This window comes from Canis lupus, chromosome 11 (assembly GCF_011100685.1).
Source record: "Canis lupus familiaris isolate Mischka breed German Shepherd chromosome 11, alternate assembly UU_Cfam_GSD_1.0, whole genome shotgun sequence".
NCBI classification, from domain to species: domain Eukaryota; kingdom Metazoa; phylum Chordata; class Mammalia; order Carnivora; family Canidae; genus Canis; species Canis lupus.
The window spans coordinates 29027717-29046329 of NC_049232.1; positions in this window are offsets into that span (position 1 = coordinate 29027717).

Sequence of the window (18613 nt, forward strand, 5' to 3'; positions counted from 1 at the left end):
ACTGCTCAGTATTGCTTACTTATACTATAATCAGTCAGTCCTGCAAGGTCTAATTGATCTAATCCCTTTCTGAGCTGGGACCTCATAAGTTTCTTTAGAGATAGTAGAAACTAACTTAAAGTCACACACAAAAAAACCTCGAAATTTGTACATACTATAATGATAAAATTATTTTCCAGCTCACTTTAGAAACATAAATGATATAATTGAGAATATATAGAGACAATTAATTGTAATTTTATATATTACAATTTATGTATAAATGTTTTCTCATTCCAGGGCCAACTAGATTACTCTGGAGATGTATTAGAAGGAAGGTCACAGGCAGAGACTGAGGGAGAGATGAGAGAATGAGAACATGGTAGATGGATAACCCCTCTGCTGCCTCTCCCTCTCCCACCTTATGATCTGGGGTTCACCGATGTGCAGAATTCCCTGAAGACCATGCCTCTGGCAACCCTGCAGCCTTAGTCCCATGTCCTCAGAGGTTTTCTTTTCTTTTCTTTTCTCTTCTTTCCTTTTATTTTTGTATATTTTTTATTGGAGTTCAATTTGCCAACATATAGTATAACACCCAATGCTCATCCCGTCAAGTGCCCCCCTCAGTGCCCATCATCCAGACACCCCATTCCCCACCCACCTCCCCTTCCATTACCCCTTGTTCGTTCCCCAGAGTTAGGAATCTCTCATGTTCTGTCTCCTTCTCTGATTTTAGCTTCAACCTGGGAGCAGTCCTTGGATTTTTATCATTGCTGGCATCTATTTGCCTTTGCATATCCTAGTTCACTCAAGAACAGGGTGCTTCAAGTTCACCTTAAATACCATCACTATAGGGACATACTCACTTGGAGGCTTAAATGAAGGCCTTGTTTCTGGTGATGATCACGTAAGACACAGAGTTGGAGAGTGTTGAGTGCTTCAGACTGTAGAAAAGAGAACTCCCAGTTCGAGGGAGCCAGAGGCTTTTCTTTGGTATATATTAGAGTGGTACCACTCAAGTAAATAAGTCTAGAGAATGTTTGCATAGGTACTAGCTTTGGCACCAACAGTGAAAAAACTGTTAAATGTATTTTAATTCTCTCAAATGGATCACTCATGAAAGAACAGCACCTTGTAGATGTGGGGAGTATCCCACCAACCAGACATGCTGCAAGTCATTGGTCCCTCATCTATCTTCCCATAATGCTTTATACCTATCTCCTATAACACTTCCTATTATAATCATTTGTTTACATTCTCTATTTCCAATTAGATTGGGGAGAACCATTAGTTTAGTATTATTCCTGAATTGTCTCTATTCCATTAATACTATTGTTAACTTCTTTATTAGCCAGTACTTAGGATTGAATGAGAACTGAGTCAATTAACAGCGTCTCATCATCTTTCCAGTGTTATGCTTTACAAGGTAAGCAGATTCTAATATTGGTTCCAGTAGGTTCAGTTCTGCTGATTCCTATAAGGGTTTGTTCTGAACTCCTGTAATATTTGTTCTGAAGATTTTATTCTATTTGTCAAAAAGGAAAAACAAAAACAAAAGACTTCTAATCCTTTGCATGCATTTTTACATTTAACACAGTGACTGGCAAAACTATGATTAACGACTAGATTTTCCAAGTCCATTTTTGGGTCCAGATTGATTCCCAAGCAATTCAAGACAGGATGACCTCAGACTTTCTTCTGCCATGTTCTGAAAGAAGCTTCCAGAAACTTTTTTTTCTGAGATCTCAGTTGTAGATACACAATGCCTGTCAACAATCACTGGATATCATGTTGAAAAAAGTTATAATCTAAGAAATTAAAGTGCATTCTTGATTGCACACTTAATATAAATTGCAAAATGTCCTTTTATCTTTTATGGTAAATAGAAGATTGACTTTCACTTTCCATGATTACTGGGGCATTATTTTGATTCAAAAAAATAGCCTCAAACATTTAGTAAAATACTATTCCAAATATGATGCATGCCTATGAAAGAATTAATGTAACCTTGTATCAAAAACTGTTGTTATAAGCAGTAAATTTAATTTCTTGCTTGGAAACTTTTGATAGATAAACCTCTATGGAAATTTAGCTCAGATTACTCCATTTGGCATTTCAGTATCAGCAACATGACCAGAACCCAATTTCTGCCGTCACCCACTACATCCCTAAACAGCACTTGCTCTTCTCTGACTACATTTTAGTTAGATTTGCTTCTCTTTGCTTATGCTGTTCCCTCTTATCTTCTCCTTCATCCTTTCCTCCAAGTTTGCACCCCTAATCTGTCTCAGAATCTACCCATGTTTCCAAGCCCTGTTCAAATATCAGCTGTTTTTGGATATAATCTCTCACCTCACTAATCCTTTAGGGTTCTTTATAATGGAATAATTATTTTACCCTCTCTACTAATTAGTAAGTTCCTTGACAAAAGAGATGATACTATAACCATTTAAAAATTTCTACAGTTCTCAACATAGCATCTGACATACACAATGCTAGAGAAATCTTTACTGAACAAATTGAATCCCTTGGAAGGGAAGACCACATATTGGAAGTCCTTCGCAGCTTCAGCATCTAGCATAGTGTTTAGCATATAGCTGGTGCTTGAGAAAAGTTGGTTGAATTAATTGAATCATAACAAACTGATGCAGACATTCTACGTGCTCTTTTCACCAACACCAGAAGACCTGAGGATCTATTTTTTTAAAATTGTGTAGTCCCTTTAAGAAGAATCCTCACCATCTCAGAAGGTTAGCAGTGTCACTCAGCACAGAACACAGAGTGATCATATCAATATTAATAAGCTCAGTGAAGTGCCACTGGCTTCAGCGCAATTTTGACACTCTGAAACCTGACTAATAAAATAAAAACTAATTCTAAAAATAATTTACCTCCTGGAGACCTTAAAATGGATTTTACTAATGAAGGGGGGAAAAAACTAGCATGGATCTTTCTTTTTGATAGGTAAATCAAATGCTTTAACAGACTGTAAGTCTAAAATGACATATTCTAAACTGCTGACATCTCTTTAGAAGACATTTTGCACACTTTTCATTCAATGTTTACATGTTGAGCCATTTTAGCAGCCAATTAAGGGATAGAAAGGTAAAGTAGAGAAAATGAGGAAAGTCAAGAAAGTAAGCATGGTTTTGATTTAGTCCATTTTAGCTTAATTTGGTAGAAGTTATCTTCCAATAAGCAGATGACGGTGTGAAAGTTTATAGAATGGCACATGTACAACAAAAATGTGGAACTTTTGACTTATAAAGATAGTATATTTTTAAATTTACAAATCTCTTTACCATTAAGGGTAAAATCAGAGTAGCCTGCTACTGAATGAATGGATAATGAGAAAAAGGAAGTTCCTCAAGTCTTGTTGGCTAGCATCAGAGAGGCTGTGATTGCCTTTACTCCCTAGATTGTTTGAAGCTTCACCAAGAGGATTTTTCTGCTCTGGCATATGTGTGTGTGTATGAAAGAGAGAGAAAGACTGACACAGAGAGGGAGACAGATAGTGAATGCCATTGAAGTTTTCAAATCAAATCATCAGTTAAGTAATTCCAGGTCAGCTACTAGATAAATAAATAATTGTGACTGGGGATATTTCAGAATGATGGGACCATCATTAATCCTACAAATTTAACCATTTATCTTCCTGAACATATGGTATTAAACCAGATCCTTTAAAATATTTTACTGTTCTATTTCCTCAATTGAAATTATTCCTTAGTTTTCACATGTTATGGTTTCTTTTTTTTTTTTTAATCTCATGAAGTTACTAAGAGTCTCATATCATGCTCTAAAAATATAACTTCTTTATGGAATTATAAAATGTTGTCTCTGAAAAGGACTTTGAACATAATAGCCCTTCCCTCACTGGCCTTCCAACCTTTCATGCTGAGGAGGCTAAAATCTAGAGGGCTGAAATTCTCAAGGCCCCAGCAAGTTAGTGAAACTCCAGAAATAAGAATCTAAATCCCGGTCTAGCTTTTTGTTTTCTGTTTTGCTTTGCTGAATTTTTTTTTAATTCTGTACTACTTTGGTTCTAAATCATCAGTTTGTATACAAAAATTTATTGGTTGTATACAAGAATGTGTTAGTATAATCAAGGAAGGCGATCTAAATATTTAAGTAAAAATATGACTGTGCCTTATATTTCTGGAGGACTTATAAGAACTTCATTCATTCATTCATTCCTTTTTTTATTTAGTAAAAATGTATTGAGTATTCACTTGCTAGATATTAGGGATAGAGAAAAGGATAAAACATGAAACAGACTCCATTTTCCCCGTATTTGCATATACATATATGTAATGTGTATAATTTGACTCATAGTAAATGAGGAAAAAACTAAGGAACATTTTTGCATTCTAAAAGGTTTTTAAATGCCTCTACTATCTATATAAGACTTTTGAATGTACATACAGTATTCTGAGATCAGTCTCTTAGGTAAGGAAAACCACCGATTTTCCATGCCAATAAGAAACAGCCAATGGACTCGAGGAAGCTGGTGCAAACCACATATAAGCTTCCTCCGTGCTGACATATCTTGTCATGATGTCTTCTGTCTCTTCCACTGTAATTAAATCTGTCAATGCGAACAGATGGCTTTCAGCTCTAGGTTGAGGTGCTCACTAATACAGGCACAAACACCTATACAGACTGTTTTTTTGAGCCATGAAAAGATTGCCTTCAAATCCATGATTAATTTCCTCTGCAAAGAAACATGTTAGTCTCAGCGAGTGCTCCTGCTGCTAAATTAACTTCTGACCCTTTCTATGTCCTTCTCAATGACTCTTGGAAAGTTTTGGATTTCTTCAATGAAATCAATAGCTTAAGAATGAAATCACGTCACCATGTGCCACCTTTGAAAACTATAGAGGGCAATACAACGCTTGGGCCATCCAGCCCCTCACACTTTTACCATTTGAAATCTTGATGCAGAGCAGGCCTTGGCAACATTCCACCTGAGCTTTTTATTGAATATACTTCTCTTTTGATCTGCTTGCAATTTACCTTGTTCTTTGTGCTGCCTCCCACTCTACTGGGGATCCATGGGTGTTTATTGTGCAACTGATTGTATCACTAATTGCTTGACTATGGGCCTCTTGAATGTAGCTGATTTGTTTCTTCTCCATGAAATGTCTTTTGCTTTCTCCATTTTGTATGTTAATATCTCCAGGACTCTCATAACTGAGTGTAGAAGCTTAAAGACAGTTGGATACTCGTGGAAATTGAGCTACTGTCAGCACAAATACTGGGAACTAGGTTCCCCACTGAAATGGCTTCTGAGAGAAGCATCTGATCCAGTCCTAGGAAAAATAGGCAGAGGTTGGCTCAATTTTCCTGTAGACTGTGCAATTTGACCCAATCTGACGTCCCTCTAGCAAGGCATGCAGAAAATCTTGTCCTCTCTTTGTTGTCCTCTCCTCACCATCAACCTATAATCACCTTTAACCCAGACTACCTTCAAATTTCCCAGAAGCCTCCTGAGACTAGTATTTGTTTTGTAGCTCTCATGAGGTTCCTATGTATCCAGTGATCATCTCAATTAATAATGGGAATCAGCCGATTCATGAATTAATCACATCAGATTGAGGAATATGCTCAGATAAAATCTGATGGCTTCCACATTTCCCTGATGAAATATTCATGACATAAAGGTTTCACCTTTATAAATCATGGTTACTATATTGATTTTTTTCTTTCACATTTTCCAAACAAGCTCATAAATTTCTTTAAATGTGGATCAGAGAAAATAACATCAATGAATAGATGGATGTACTTTTCAATTACATGCATTTCTGGTTTTACTACTGCCTTCAGCTTATATTAGCAGAATGAGATACCACATTGAAAATGGATCTTCCAAACCTAATGATATGGAGGCTGATTTCTTAATAAAAAAAGTTATCTATCATAATAGCTTAATTCCAATTGAATTTAATTTAAACTGAAAATTTTGGTTACTTAGGGTCTTGACAACAAATTGTTACTTATGAATGTGTATGCATTCTTAATTGTTGGCATGCATGTTTATTTGACTTTCTTCTTAATCTTTGTTGGAGGTGACACATGTGAAATGAATGGGAAGGAAAATGTTTCTGTATATAGTGCTGCACAGCAAACTATTCTGAAACTTAGTGACTTAAAACCACAGTTTATTCCAGATCCTGTGATAAAAAGGAACCAGTTTCAGATAAGTTGTTCTTTTTGCTTCATGTGGGGTCAACTAGGATCACTCATTAGCATTCATTTTCATGTATAGTCCATGTTGCCTCTCCATGTGACCAGCTACTCACAGCATAGTAGTCTCATGCATGATGACCTGGGACTTTTACATGGCAGCTGACTTCTAAGAGAAGAAAGTGGGAACTCTTGATCTATTTAATGTCTGACCTCAAAAGTCCCAAATATCACCTTTACCAAGCTATCTTGGTCACAAGTCAGAGTTCCCATATAGACTTAAAAGAAGAAATAGACTTCTTGATGGGTAGGATGGAATGCATGTATGAAGAAGGAAATTGCCATTGACTGACTATCTTTGGAGACTGCCACAGAAAGTATACTATACTTTTCATACAGAAAAGTATTATTTGCACAAATTATTTGCATTTCCTCAGCAAACCATCACAATATTTTTGACAGGAAACTATCTTCTTCCAAGAATAAAGAAACATGATTGAAATAAAAGTGTATATGATGATCAAAGCACATTTTTAAAATGTTATTTATTTATTCATGAGAGACATAGAAAGAAAGGCAGAGACATAGGCAGAGGGAGAAATAGGCTCCATGCAGGAAGCCTGATGTGATACTAAATCCTGGGACTCCAGGATCACATCCTGGGCTGAAGGTAGATGCTCAACCGCTGAGCCACCCAGGCATCCCAACCAAGGCACATTATTGAAATAAATGTGTATGTAGTGACCAAGGCACATTCTTATCTGTGTGTATTTCTCTTTTACTACCTTCTAATAATCAGCTCAAATGTTAGGCCATGCACAGGGTACAGATAGAGTGGAATTAAACTTTTTTTTCTATTTATTAAAGAAGCAAAAGAGTCTGTACAGGCAGGGTGTGTGTATGTGTGTGTGTGTGTGTGTGTGTGTTTATATGTGTGTGTGTACTCTCCAGAAAGTCTTAAGTAAGTCTCTATAATAAGTAAGTCTCTATTGTATCAAATGTGACAATGTGACTATTTGGACAATAGCATTCTGCTTTGGTCAGGACCAAAGGAATGCTATCAATTTCTGCAGGAAAAAAAATTAATAACATATAAATGTACAACTAGCTTCCAAATACATGAAAAAAGAACAAGCCACCTAATGGTCCAAGGGTTAAAAGAGTTGAAAACTATAAGAAAAGTTGGATTGATAAATAAAAGAAAAACTAGTATCTTCTTTTGTGCATCATTACAAGTCATAGAGTTGTACTTTTCCTCCTGTCAACATTTGCCCAAAGCTCTCATTGCTCCTCTTCTCATTCTCACTCTCATCAACAAATCACCTTAGAAACCTCTTCTTACTAACATGTAAATGACTAATAAGTTTGGATATGTTATCATTCCAGAATAATTTGTATTTAACATGAGACCAAGTTTTATGATATGAATACATTTCTTTTATGCTTAGCTATTGACTTGCAGAAGTAAAAACCATATGCTGGAGCTCCTGACTTCAAAAAGGTGAATCTAGTATATCCCTAGGTCATTTTGTTTCCTCTCACCCCACCTGTCCTTATTGAGTTCTCTGAAAATGCAAAGTAAGGGCAATGACATAAGCAAAATATAATTAGAAAAGCAATCTGTTGGAAAAAGAAATGAAATGCTTTCCAAAATGAAGCACTGTACCATGTAGGGAATTTGGGCACTATCCATTGTTTTAGAGGACCCATGCCATGGTTCCTCACCATTAGCCTTGATATTGGAGAAAAGTAATTTCCATTTTTTTGACCTCCAAACTAACTAAACTCTTTGCTGCACCAAATAATGCCACTTAGAGGAATTTTCAGGACCTCATAATACAATACTTTGAAATAACAAGCTGCATATATTATTCAAGCATTCCTTATTTTTGTTTGTAAATGACATTTTTTGATATTTTGGATAAAGAAAAAATAGAAAAAAAGTAAGTCATCATGAATAAATCATCAGTGAGACATGATTGAGTTGTATTTTGTCTTTTCTTTCTTTCCAGCCCTGACAAGCACAATGTGTGGCTGCCATTAAGAGATAATGTGTCATGGAACCAACTATTCTGAGCATCAGAAAAGGGGGTGATGATGTGCTCTTGGTAGCCATACAGGTGTTAAGTGGCAAAGGGGAAGCTCAACACATGAACTGTGCTCCTAGGAGGATGTGTATGAATGTGAGGAGATACTGGAGGGCCCACTAGTCTAATAAAAGAGGTAGCATTGGTTAAGTATGCTGCTATTATTTACACAAACTTGTGATTTTCTCATTGATGAAAGTAAATCCATGCCAGGTACTGTGCTAGGCAATTCACATAGATTACTTCATTTAATCCTCATGACAACTTAATGAGGTCAATATTATTATGATACTTCTATTATAAATGAGAATTCTTGAATAAGCAAAGTAATTTGGCCAAGGTATACAAATAACAAATAGCTGGGGTGGGATTTGATTAGAACCTAACAAATCAAACTCTAGAACCCAGTATCATTTTAAAAGTGTAATTTATATACAGTAAAAGTCATCCTTTTTAGTGAGAATATCTATGAGTTTTGGCAAGTGTACACACTCATGTAATTGCCCACTAAAAATACATAACCTCCCCAAATTCCCTCACATTCCTTGTAGTCAACACCACTCCCCACCTTGCACAGCTTCTGGCAACCACTGATCTATCTCCTTTCTTTTAGTTTTCACTTTTCCAGAAGGTCATCAACAGAAGCATAAAGCGTATAGCTTTTCCAGTCTGGCTTCTTTCACTTAGCATAATGCACTGAGAGTTAACCATGTTGTTGCAGAAATCATCAGTTTATCCCTTTTTTATTGCCAAGTATCATCATTCAATGATGTACACCAGTATATATTTATCTGTTCATCTATTGAACATTGGGGTTGTTTCCAGCTTTTCAGATTATAATATCCAAACCATGATAAAATCCTATCTCTTCACAACCAGAAATATTTCTTAATTATTATAGTCAATGTCACCATTGATATCTTTTTAAAGTATTCTCTCTTGTATTCCCTGTGAACTTTAGCCTAGAGGTAGAAAGAAACACCAAATCTGCTGTGGCTCAAGCACAGTTCCACAGTGTTAGGTTCTCTTTCATGCAGAAATACATTACAATTTCATTATTACAATCATACAGTACCTGCCACCTACCAAGTGGCTAAAGCTGGATGGAATGAATAAAGAAGCAAATGAATACCAAATAAATTATCCAAATTAATTTTCCCAGCACTAGAGATAAAGGAGATGGTAGTAAAATTTGGATCTGCAATTCAGCCTTGTTGTGAAAATGTAGAGAGTTTAATAAATGACCCATAATATACAAAGAAACATTAGTATGGGATTCTGTAAGTCCATAGTTTGTTTTCCTACTGTGCCAACACCATTATTTGAAAAGGAGGGGAATGCAATGATTGCTGATTTTATTTCACAACATCAAATAACCACCTTGACTACATTTTTCTCAGTTTTAGATATTTCTTATATAATTAACTGGTAATTCACTTGAATTGACCAAATCAGTCATTGCTTTGACATTGATGCTTTTCTAAACATATTTTCTTATGATAACATAGCTTCAGGATATTCCTACCCAAACAAGTTGAATTCAGGTTTCAAAAATCCTATTCCTTTTAGTAAGGCAATCTACTTACTGCATTAAATCTATTGCAGTAAGAAATAACACTTTTTGACTAAATCCAACTTTGCGATAACAGTTTTTCTTTGTTATATCCTCTTTACAAAGGATGTACTACATCCACAGACCCAGTGCATTGAAAAAGCACAGATCTTAGAGTCAGAAAATTTTGGTTCCCTTCTATGTTCTGTCATCTATCACCAGTGTGACCCCTGACTAGTTTTATTTATTTATTTTTAAAGATTTTATTTATTTATTCATGAGAAACACAGAGAGAGGCAGAGACACTGGCAGAGGGAGAAGGAGGCTCCCCGCAGGAACCTCGATGCAGATCTCAATCCTGGGACTCCAGGATCACGCCCTGAGCTGAAGGCAGACTCTCAACTGCTGAGCCACCCAGGCATCCCTCTTGGCTAGTTTTAAAACCTCTCTGAAATTTATTGTTTTTTATCTATTGGATGAAGGTAATAACTTCTCTGCTTTCTACTTGGGAATATTGTGAGGCTCAAAGGAGATTATGTAGATGAACATCTCTTAGTGTAATGAGCGAGTATGTCACCAATATTTAGGGTCATCCTGGTTCTAGTGGTAAGATTTTCCTTGCATTCAACCTCTTCCCTGACCATCAAGTCTGCTTACACTCCATTATAGGGCTTGTGAGTGTTCTAGGATCTTTAAAATGGGCAGAACTTTCTCAAAAGGCAGAAATGGTGTGTAGTAAAACCTTGTGGTATTGATGAGTTTCTTTCTCAGAACCTGAGAAAGGCCCTTACCTCAGTGACCTTACAAACTGCTGCACAGGTGATGAGTGGGACTCCCTGGATGAGTAATAAGCTCTGCAGACTTTAGTAGGTTTATTGTTCTGCTTAGTTCCCAATCAGATTTCTGCATAGCCTGTACTCAGTACTGGACAAAGTTCATCTAACTCTTCTCCAAATCCCCACTCGCACTTCTGTCAGGGCAGATCCCTTTGAGGTCACACCTCACTCCCCTCACCCTCCAGCCAAGGTCACCCAAGGTCACCCTGCTATAGTCTTCTTAAAGCCATGAATAGATGGCCTGTGTGTCTGTTTGTAAGTAGTTCTTCATTTTTCATTTTCAAAAATATGTTTTGAAACAATCTGGATATCTAACTGATTAAGAAAAAAGTCCTATATAATGTAGCAGGAAAAGGACAATGTAATGATAAAGATTTGAAGACGATATCTTACTAGAAGTATAAAGCTCTATACTAATAATGATTTAAATAATGATTGAATGTATCTGCTCTTACCTTGACAGTTTTCTGGCAACTCTAATGATGAAATTACAGATGAAAAATATGGAAATTTATGAGAAAAATAAAGTAAGGGGGACTGAGGTTGTGAGTGAACCATGGAAGTCTTTGAAAATATTTTTACCTCAGCTAAGATAATATATACTAAGTAAAGAATAGTTCAGTAATATTTTAAATATCCAAAATTAATACAAATTGCGATTACAATTAATCTCCTACTGCCATTTTTGTCCAAGGATAACTTTACAACATCTTCATGCCATAACAGTTTTTATGAAATGCTTATATATTTGTTTTGCTTAGTTGTAGATAATATGCATACTGCAGGGGATCCCTGGGTGGCCCAGCAGTTTAGCGCCTGCCTTTGGCCCAGGGCGCGATCCTGGAGACCCGGGATCGAGTCCCTCATTGGGCTGCCGGCATGGAGCCTGCTTCTCCCTCCTCCTGTGTCTCTGCCTCTCTCTCTCTCTCTGTCTATCGTGAATAAATAAATCTTTAAAAAAATATGCATACTGCAGCATATGGTAGATATTTACTCATTCAACTCTCTTCTAATCCCCTTGTGTTTTACCTTATTGCACAACTGCCTTATAGCTTAGATTCTGCAATTACTTGGTTCCCATCCAGTGAATGTACCCATGGAAGAACTGGCAGGCAAAAGTGAGATGGAAGACTTTTGCTTGTGGGCAAAACATGGAAGCATTTGGCTTCTTGGCAACAGCAGAAACAAGGCTTTTAAGTATCTAGTGTATAATTCTGTGGGTTTTGAGAATTTGGTGGGATATCCATTTTATTGGCATGGTCTGTGGTATGATGGTGTGGTTCTGGGACCAGTTGTTTTGGCAGCAGCTTCTTGATGCTCAGATGAATCCGAGATCAAAAGGAGTGTGGGTCAGAGTCCATAGTTGAGGCAGTAGCTTCCTGGTTCCTCACCTTCCTTATTGTGTCAGTGGCAGCAACTCTTTTGGTGAGCCAATTCTTCAGTGATGTTTTCAAATTTAACCTTATAACCTCTGCTTAGAGCCTAATCCTTAAGCCTTTCCACCTTTTTTTTTTTTTTAAAGCAACCAATTTTGTGGATTAAATTATTTTGTATTTGAACCATGATCTACATATAAACTAAAGTGTATCAGTATAATGATTCTACAATGTTATATCTTTCTTATGATTTGAAATTATTGACTCTCTTTTCAGGAGTTCTCTTGCCCATCCCAAAGGCACAGAGTAACTTGTATACTTGAACTTTAGTAAGTTCACTTTTATTTCTCAAATACTGTACTCATAGGTGGGGTTCCTTATAATATCAGTTCTGTTTATTAAAACTTCAAGCCAGAGCACACTGAAAAATTAGCTCAATTTGCAGAAATTGAGCTAATTGCCCATCTGACCCTTCTTCATAAGGTACAATTCCCCACTAAATAAGAAGGCAACTGGAATGACTTCTAAAAGGAAAATCATTCTTCATGTTTTCATATCCAAGTTTGCACTGCAGAAATCATGCCTACTTTTTCAGCCCTTTTCCCTTCTAATAATCCCCAAATTAAATGGATTGAAATTTAAAAATATACAAAACTAAATTGTTCTAAATCTGGAAAAGTTTACTCAGAGGCAAATATACCTATACTAAAACATGGTCCTAGTAACTATCTTGCATGAGGAAGAATTGTTATTAACTTTATGGCTTGTTTTTTTATCACAGAAACATTTGTGAAAGTATTTTTTAAATTTTTAAAAAGAATTTATTTATATGAGAGGGAGAAAGCACAAGTGGAGGGGAGAGGCAAAGGAAGAAGTCTCCTCACTGAGCATGAAGGCTAGATCTCAGAACCCTGGGATCATGAACTGAGCTAGAGGTAGAAGTTTAACTGACCCAGGTGCCCAAGACTGTTTTTTTTTTTTTAGTTTAAATTTATCCCAAGTCCATGTCTTGATTTAACTCCTAAAAATTTAAAACAAACCCATTTTGTTTTATGTTTTCTTTTGATTTATTTCCAATTTTATTTGGACAAAACTCAAGACAAATTTTCCTCTCATTTCTTCTATCAGTGTCTTTGGATGTTATTGATAAAAATGATCATAATGTGTTTATTCTTTTACCACATTTTTTTGCCTATTTTTCCTCATTTCAAAAAGATCTATGAACAAAGAAGAAGGGGAGAGTAAAAGAAGGAGAAGGAAGGGGAGATGGAGAAAGAGGAGAAAACCTTTCATTTTTTCCAAGATAATGAAAACAGGCACAGAACTCACAAATTATTGGCTAAAGACTACTAAAAACATTCCACCTATATCCATTGCCCTTGAGAACACACTCTAAGTCTGGTGTTCAACAGTCTGGCATTTTAAGTGGTACATTGAAGCTTATAAAACATATTTGGCAGTTTGCTTTGGATTAACTTTGACTACTTTTTTATATATCTGGATTTGGGCAAAAGAAAAAAGAGGAAAGGAGTTGGCTAAATAAACAGTGGCAGGAAAAGTTGAAACTAGTACAAGCAAAGCAAAGAACTTCCTCAGAGGGACATAGGTCTGGCCTCAGCCAGGAGTTCCTATACACTGAGCCCATCTCAAAGCATGTTCCTAAGTTGATTATACTATTCAGGGAGTTGTCTTCACTGATGAAGGGCTCATCCGTGATTCCCACTGAATGGGACATCAAATGAGGCCAAGATTTGGCCTTGAATGACTGAGGTAAGACAGTTTCTTACCCTTGCTACCTACATTCCTATCCTTAGAAATGCTGTGGGAATTTAAGGAAGTAATGTTTGCAAAGTATTTTAAACCCTCTAAAAGAAAGTTAAAATCTCTCTAGTAATAGCAATGTTGTTGTTATAAGTCCTGAACTAGATAGACATAGCTATAAAAGTTTCAACCTTAGCCAGATTTGAGATTTCAGTGTGTTTTAGATCCACCACTAGCAGTTCTACAGAAAAAGAATGCTGATGTGTGATTTTTTTTTTCAAGACAGGCCTAAACCTAGGGGAAAGAGTGGGGAAAGCAAACCAAATCAAGAGAAACAGAAAATTTAACCCAAAATATGATACCATGCAAAATAGAAACAAAATCTTTAAAGGTTTCAGGAATTACCAGAGAGTACACAAGATCTCTGGGGATGATCTTTGAAATACATGGAAGTACTGATTAAGAGGACACATTGCTACTCTTGAGTGAGACAACTTGATATATATTAGATATTCTAATGAATCCATCAGTTGCATTAATTCCAAAGTAATTTCAGCTTGATATTTTTTTTAGGCAATCTAATAGAAATATTTTAAATGTGTATGAATGTGAAAAGTCACCTTTGAAAATGTAAAACAAAGGGGGCATTTGTTTTATCAATTAGTAAAGCATATTGTAAAACATTTGTAGTAGAAATCATGCATGCATTGGTGCAAAGACAGGCAAATGGATTTCTAGAACAAAATAGCTCAGTGATGAAATCACATATAGAGAGAAATATAATACACAAGTGAGTTGCACCATGTACACATGGGGAAAGAGGTAATATTCATAAAACTGGTGATCTTTCTCAATAGATGAGAGATAGATAATAAGTAGAGACATGATAGATCGATAGATAGATAATAGATAGATAGATGCATAGATAGATAATTTGCAAGCTAACACAAGAATTCAGGACTCCAGGATTAAGGATTTAGAATCACAACCTAATGTGAGAGATAAAGATCCTGCAAGTTAATGGGGGATGATTTTCAAGGAGGAAGGAAAGAAGGAAGAGAGGGAGGAACAGACGAATGGAGGGAAGGAAAAGAAACCAGTCCTTGCGTGGACCTGTGATGACAGTATGCCAGGATTTCTTCAGCTCTCTATAGAAAAGGCTAAAACAAACAAAAAGCATATACAAAAGCCAAAACCAAAACCAACCAAACAAAAAACAACCCTCAAAAATGCTAAGATCTTGGGGTTTTGTTCCTTTTCCCAGGCAGCACCCCTGAGCTATTTTCCTCTAAGGTTCTTCCATGCTCCAGAAGCTCCAGTGGCTCAAATAACCCCCAGAGGTGTTGACAAGGGGGAAGGGAAGTTACTTACAGATGCTCTGCTTTAGCTAAGACCATTCCGCTCTTGGCCACTTGGTATCCACCTGCCTCCTTCAGTTAAGGGGGTCAGATAGAGCAGGAGGGTACAACAAACTGGATGTTTTAATTTATTTAACTATGTGTGTTTTCCCTTGGCCAAGTGGTTATAGAGAGCTGGCATTGGATGATCCTGGTGGGAGCGTGTTCTAAGGGAGGAAAGCACTTTGATGCCTTCACATCACCCTCCTTATGTTGCTTATGATAAAAAACAGCATACTCTTGTAAAAATAAAGGGAAATTTTGCCATTTGTAAAGTAAACCTCACATGCACATTTTCAAACTAAGTTTATTTACTGCTCTGCAGCTATCAATAACAAAGACAATTAAATTAGCTAGGTCAAAAGCCCATTTGAACTGAAGAACTCTATTATAAAAATAAAGTTTGTGGAAAACAGCACTCACCAGCCCTTCTCACATGAAATTGATGGAGAAGCTCTTTGGGTTCGTTAAAATTCAGAAAGGATTAATAGCTTTCACGTTGGAAAATATTACTCTGAAAGATTGCACAGACTTTAAAATACTTCACCCATGTAAATGAGCACTGGTTTCATTGTTTTATTTTAGATGTGTGGAGTTTTTTGTTTTGTTTTGTTTGTTTTGTTTTTTAAAGAAGCAATTGAGAGGAACTTATAGATAACTTCTTAGAGAATCATAATCTGACTACTCCCAGATGGTACGTCATTTGCTTCGTCAAAGCCAAAACAGTCAATAAGTCAAGATGTGGCTCTAGTTGTGTCTCAAAATAAACACTGGGTTTCTTCATTAACTGATCAAATACAAAGTTCAAATGGAACTGCAACGTTCTTTTGTGTGGGAGAAAAATAATAGAGTACAACAAATATCTCAGTTTTGGAGGCCACACCAAGCACAGAGGTTAGTAAGACATTTTCTTTGTCAACTTCCAATCACCCTGGCACACTCACAATGGAGCCTGTATTTCATTAGACATCTTTTCTGAGTCAAGAAAAGAAAACGTGTCCTGGCATCTAGTAGCCCTTATTGTACGTTGACAAGTGCATTCTAGCCTGGGGCTCTTTTTCTCTGATGTTGGTGGTCTGACACCCTTATTACAAATTCCTCCCTTCTTCCTTCCTTCCTTCCTTCCTTCCTTCCTTCCTTCCTTCCTTCCTCCATCCATTTCTTTATTATATTTCTCTTCCCTCTTTCTCTCCTTTCCTTCCTTTTTCTCCTTTCTCTCAATGAATACAGCTACATTTTTATGACCATTTTCTTTTAGTAAGAGTTTAACTTCCTGAAGAATTAATTAAACATTTATATCCAACCTAAATGCTAAACCATTTCCCCTTGGTTCTCCTTGATAAACTTAGCTAAACCAGCATTTCCAGTTACTTCTTGGAATCTGTACCCAGCCACTTCATATTCAACAATTCCGATATGGGTTATATATATTATCAGCCTCCCCAAATATGCCTCTCTTTAAACCTCCTCTCCTTTATTTTCTGTCTACCCACTGTCCTAATCTGGAAACATGGGAAATCACCTAGACCTTTCTTATTTTCTCAGGGTCACCATTTTTTCAAGCAGCCACCTGCATACTAAACATTTAAAATTAGTATGGATCCATTAAACACTGGATCCATACCTCATCTCTGGAACTCTGTGTTTTCTGACGAGTTGCATAGAATCCCTAGCTTCTTTGTTTCATCTCCATCATAATGGTACCAAGTTCCTAGCATTTTAGGACTAACATAAGATATCCCATGTAAAACATCACACATTGCCTGGCATGTAGTAATGATCTATAAATGTGAGCTAGTTCTACTGTGTGTCTCCAATTGTCTTTTAAATATGTTTCATCCACTTGCTATTGCTTTCAGGCTTTCATCCCTTACCAAAAAGTAGTTTCCTATCTGGTCTTTGCCCACCTGAAAAATCCCCATCTTATCTGGTCACGGTCCTACTGTTTCTAAAAGCTAAATATTACCATGTAATTCTAAAGCTCTAAAGCATTAGTTGTGTTACCATTGTCTCTAGATTGAAGTATAAACCTTTAATGAAACTGTATAAGGCACTTCACACTGGCTCCACCTATTATTCTACCTCATCTGCCACTTCTTTCTCAATTACCTGCAAGCACAGAGAACTTCTGTAGTCCCAACAGCAGGCCATACTCTTTCATGCTTCCCTGTCATTATATTTCCTCTTCCTGTAATGTTTCTCCCTCCCGGCCCCATGTAGCATTCTGCATAATCCAGCTACATCCTTGATCACCTACTTTATGAAGCCTTCTTTATGAAGGTTTCTTTAACTTCTGTAAGCAGGGTGAGGATCCATCCTTCTCCCTGTTCCTAAAGTCACTACATCACTAGGCATATTGCATGTGATGATTTGTTTTCAGCGTGATTGCAAAGGTAGGTTTGTGTCTCATCTAGGCACACTCTATCTCTGAAGATCTTCTATGTCTGTTTTTCTCAATAGCCTTAAAACTCCCTCCATGCTTTTACCAAGAATTTCAATGGGGATAATGAGTTCAGTGATGCTCCTTCAATAATTTATCACATGCGTTCCTTTCCCCAATTTATCACCACTCACATTAGAACTTGGCAAATTCTGGCCTTCATTTATTTCACTCAAAGATAAAACTATCCACTAATGGTCAAGTGAATTTAGAAAAGTAAATAATCAAAGTTAAGAAATGTATAAACACGAATTCCTTTATTATTCATAAAGAATGAGTCTAACTATTGCCCTTTAATAAGATAAGGTCTGTGGTAAGATACATTAAATTTTCCAAAGCATTTCTTTTTTTTTTTTCTTTTTTTTTTTTTTTTTTAGCATTTCTGTATATATTCAATCTTCTCAACAACTCTCTGTGGTATACGGGGAAAATATTATTCCCTGTACTTTACTGATGAAGAAATTGAGGATCAGAGAGGGTAAATACTTTTTCAAGATTAGAGAGCTAGTGAATAGCAAATCTAAGAAACCACATCATCTGATTAATAGTGTACTGTTCTTTCCATATTGTTATACTGCCATTTAAATATTTCTTCTGCATACCATGCCATCATTTAGAGAGTTCACAAGAATTACATGTAAATATTTTGTTAAAAATTTCAGAGAACATTTAAAAAACTATTTATATATATTTTTAATTGGGTTTTTATTTTATGATAATACAAACACATGATCATGGTAAGAAATTTGAAAAAAATTCTTAAGGGGCACCTGGGTGGCTCAGTGGTTGAACATCTCTGCCTTGGGCTCAGGTTGTGATCCCAAGGTCCTGGGACTGAGTTCCAAATCAGGCTCCTTGCAGGGAGCCTGCTTCTCCCTCCACCTATGTCTCTGCCTCTCTCTGTGTGTCTCTCATGAATAAATAAACAAAATCTTTAAAATATATGTACCATAAAAAAATAGAAAATTCTTAAAAGAAAGAAAGCATAAAGTAATTTTT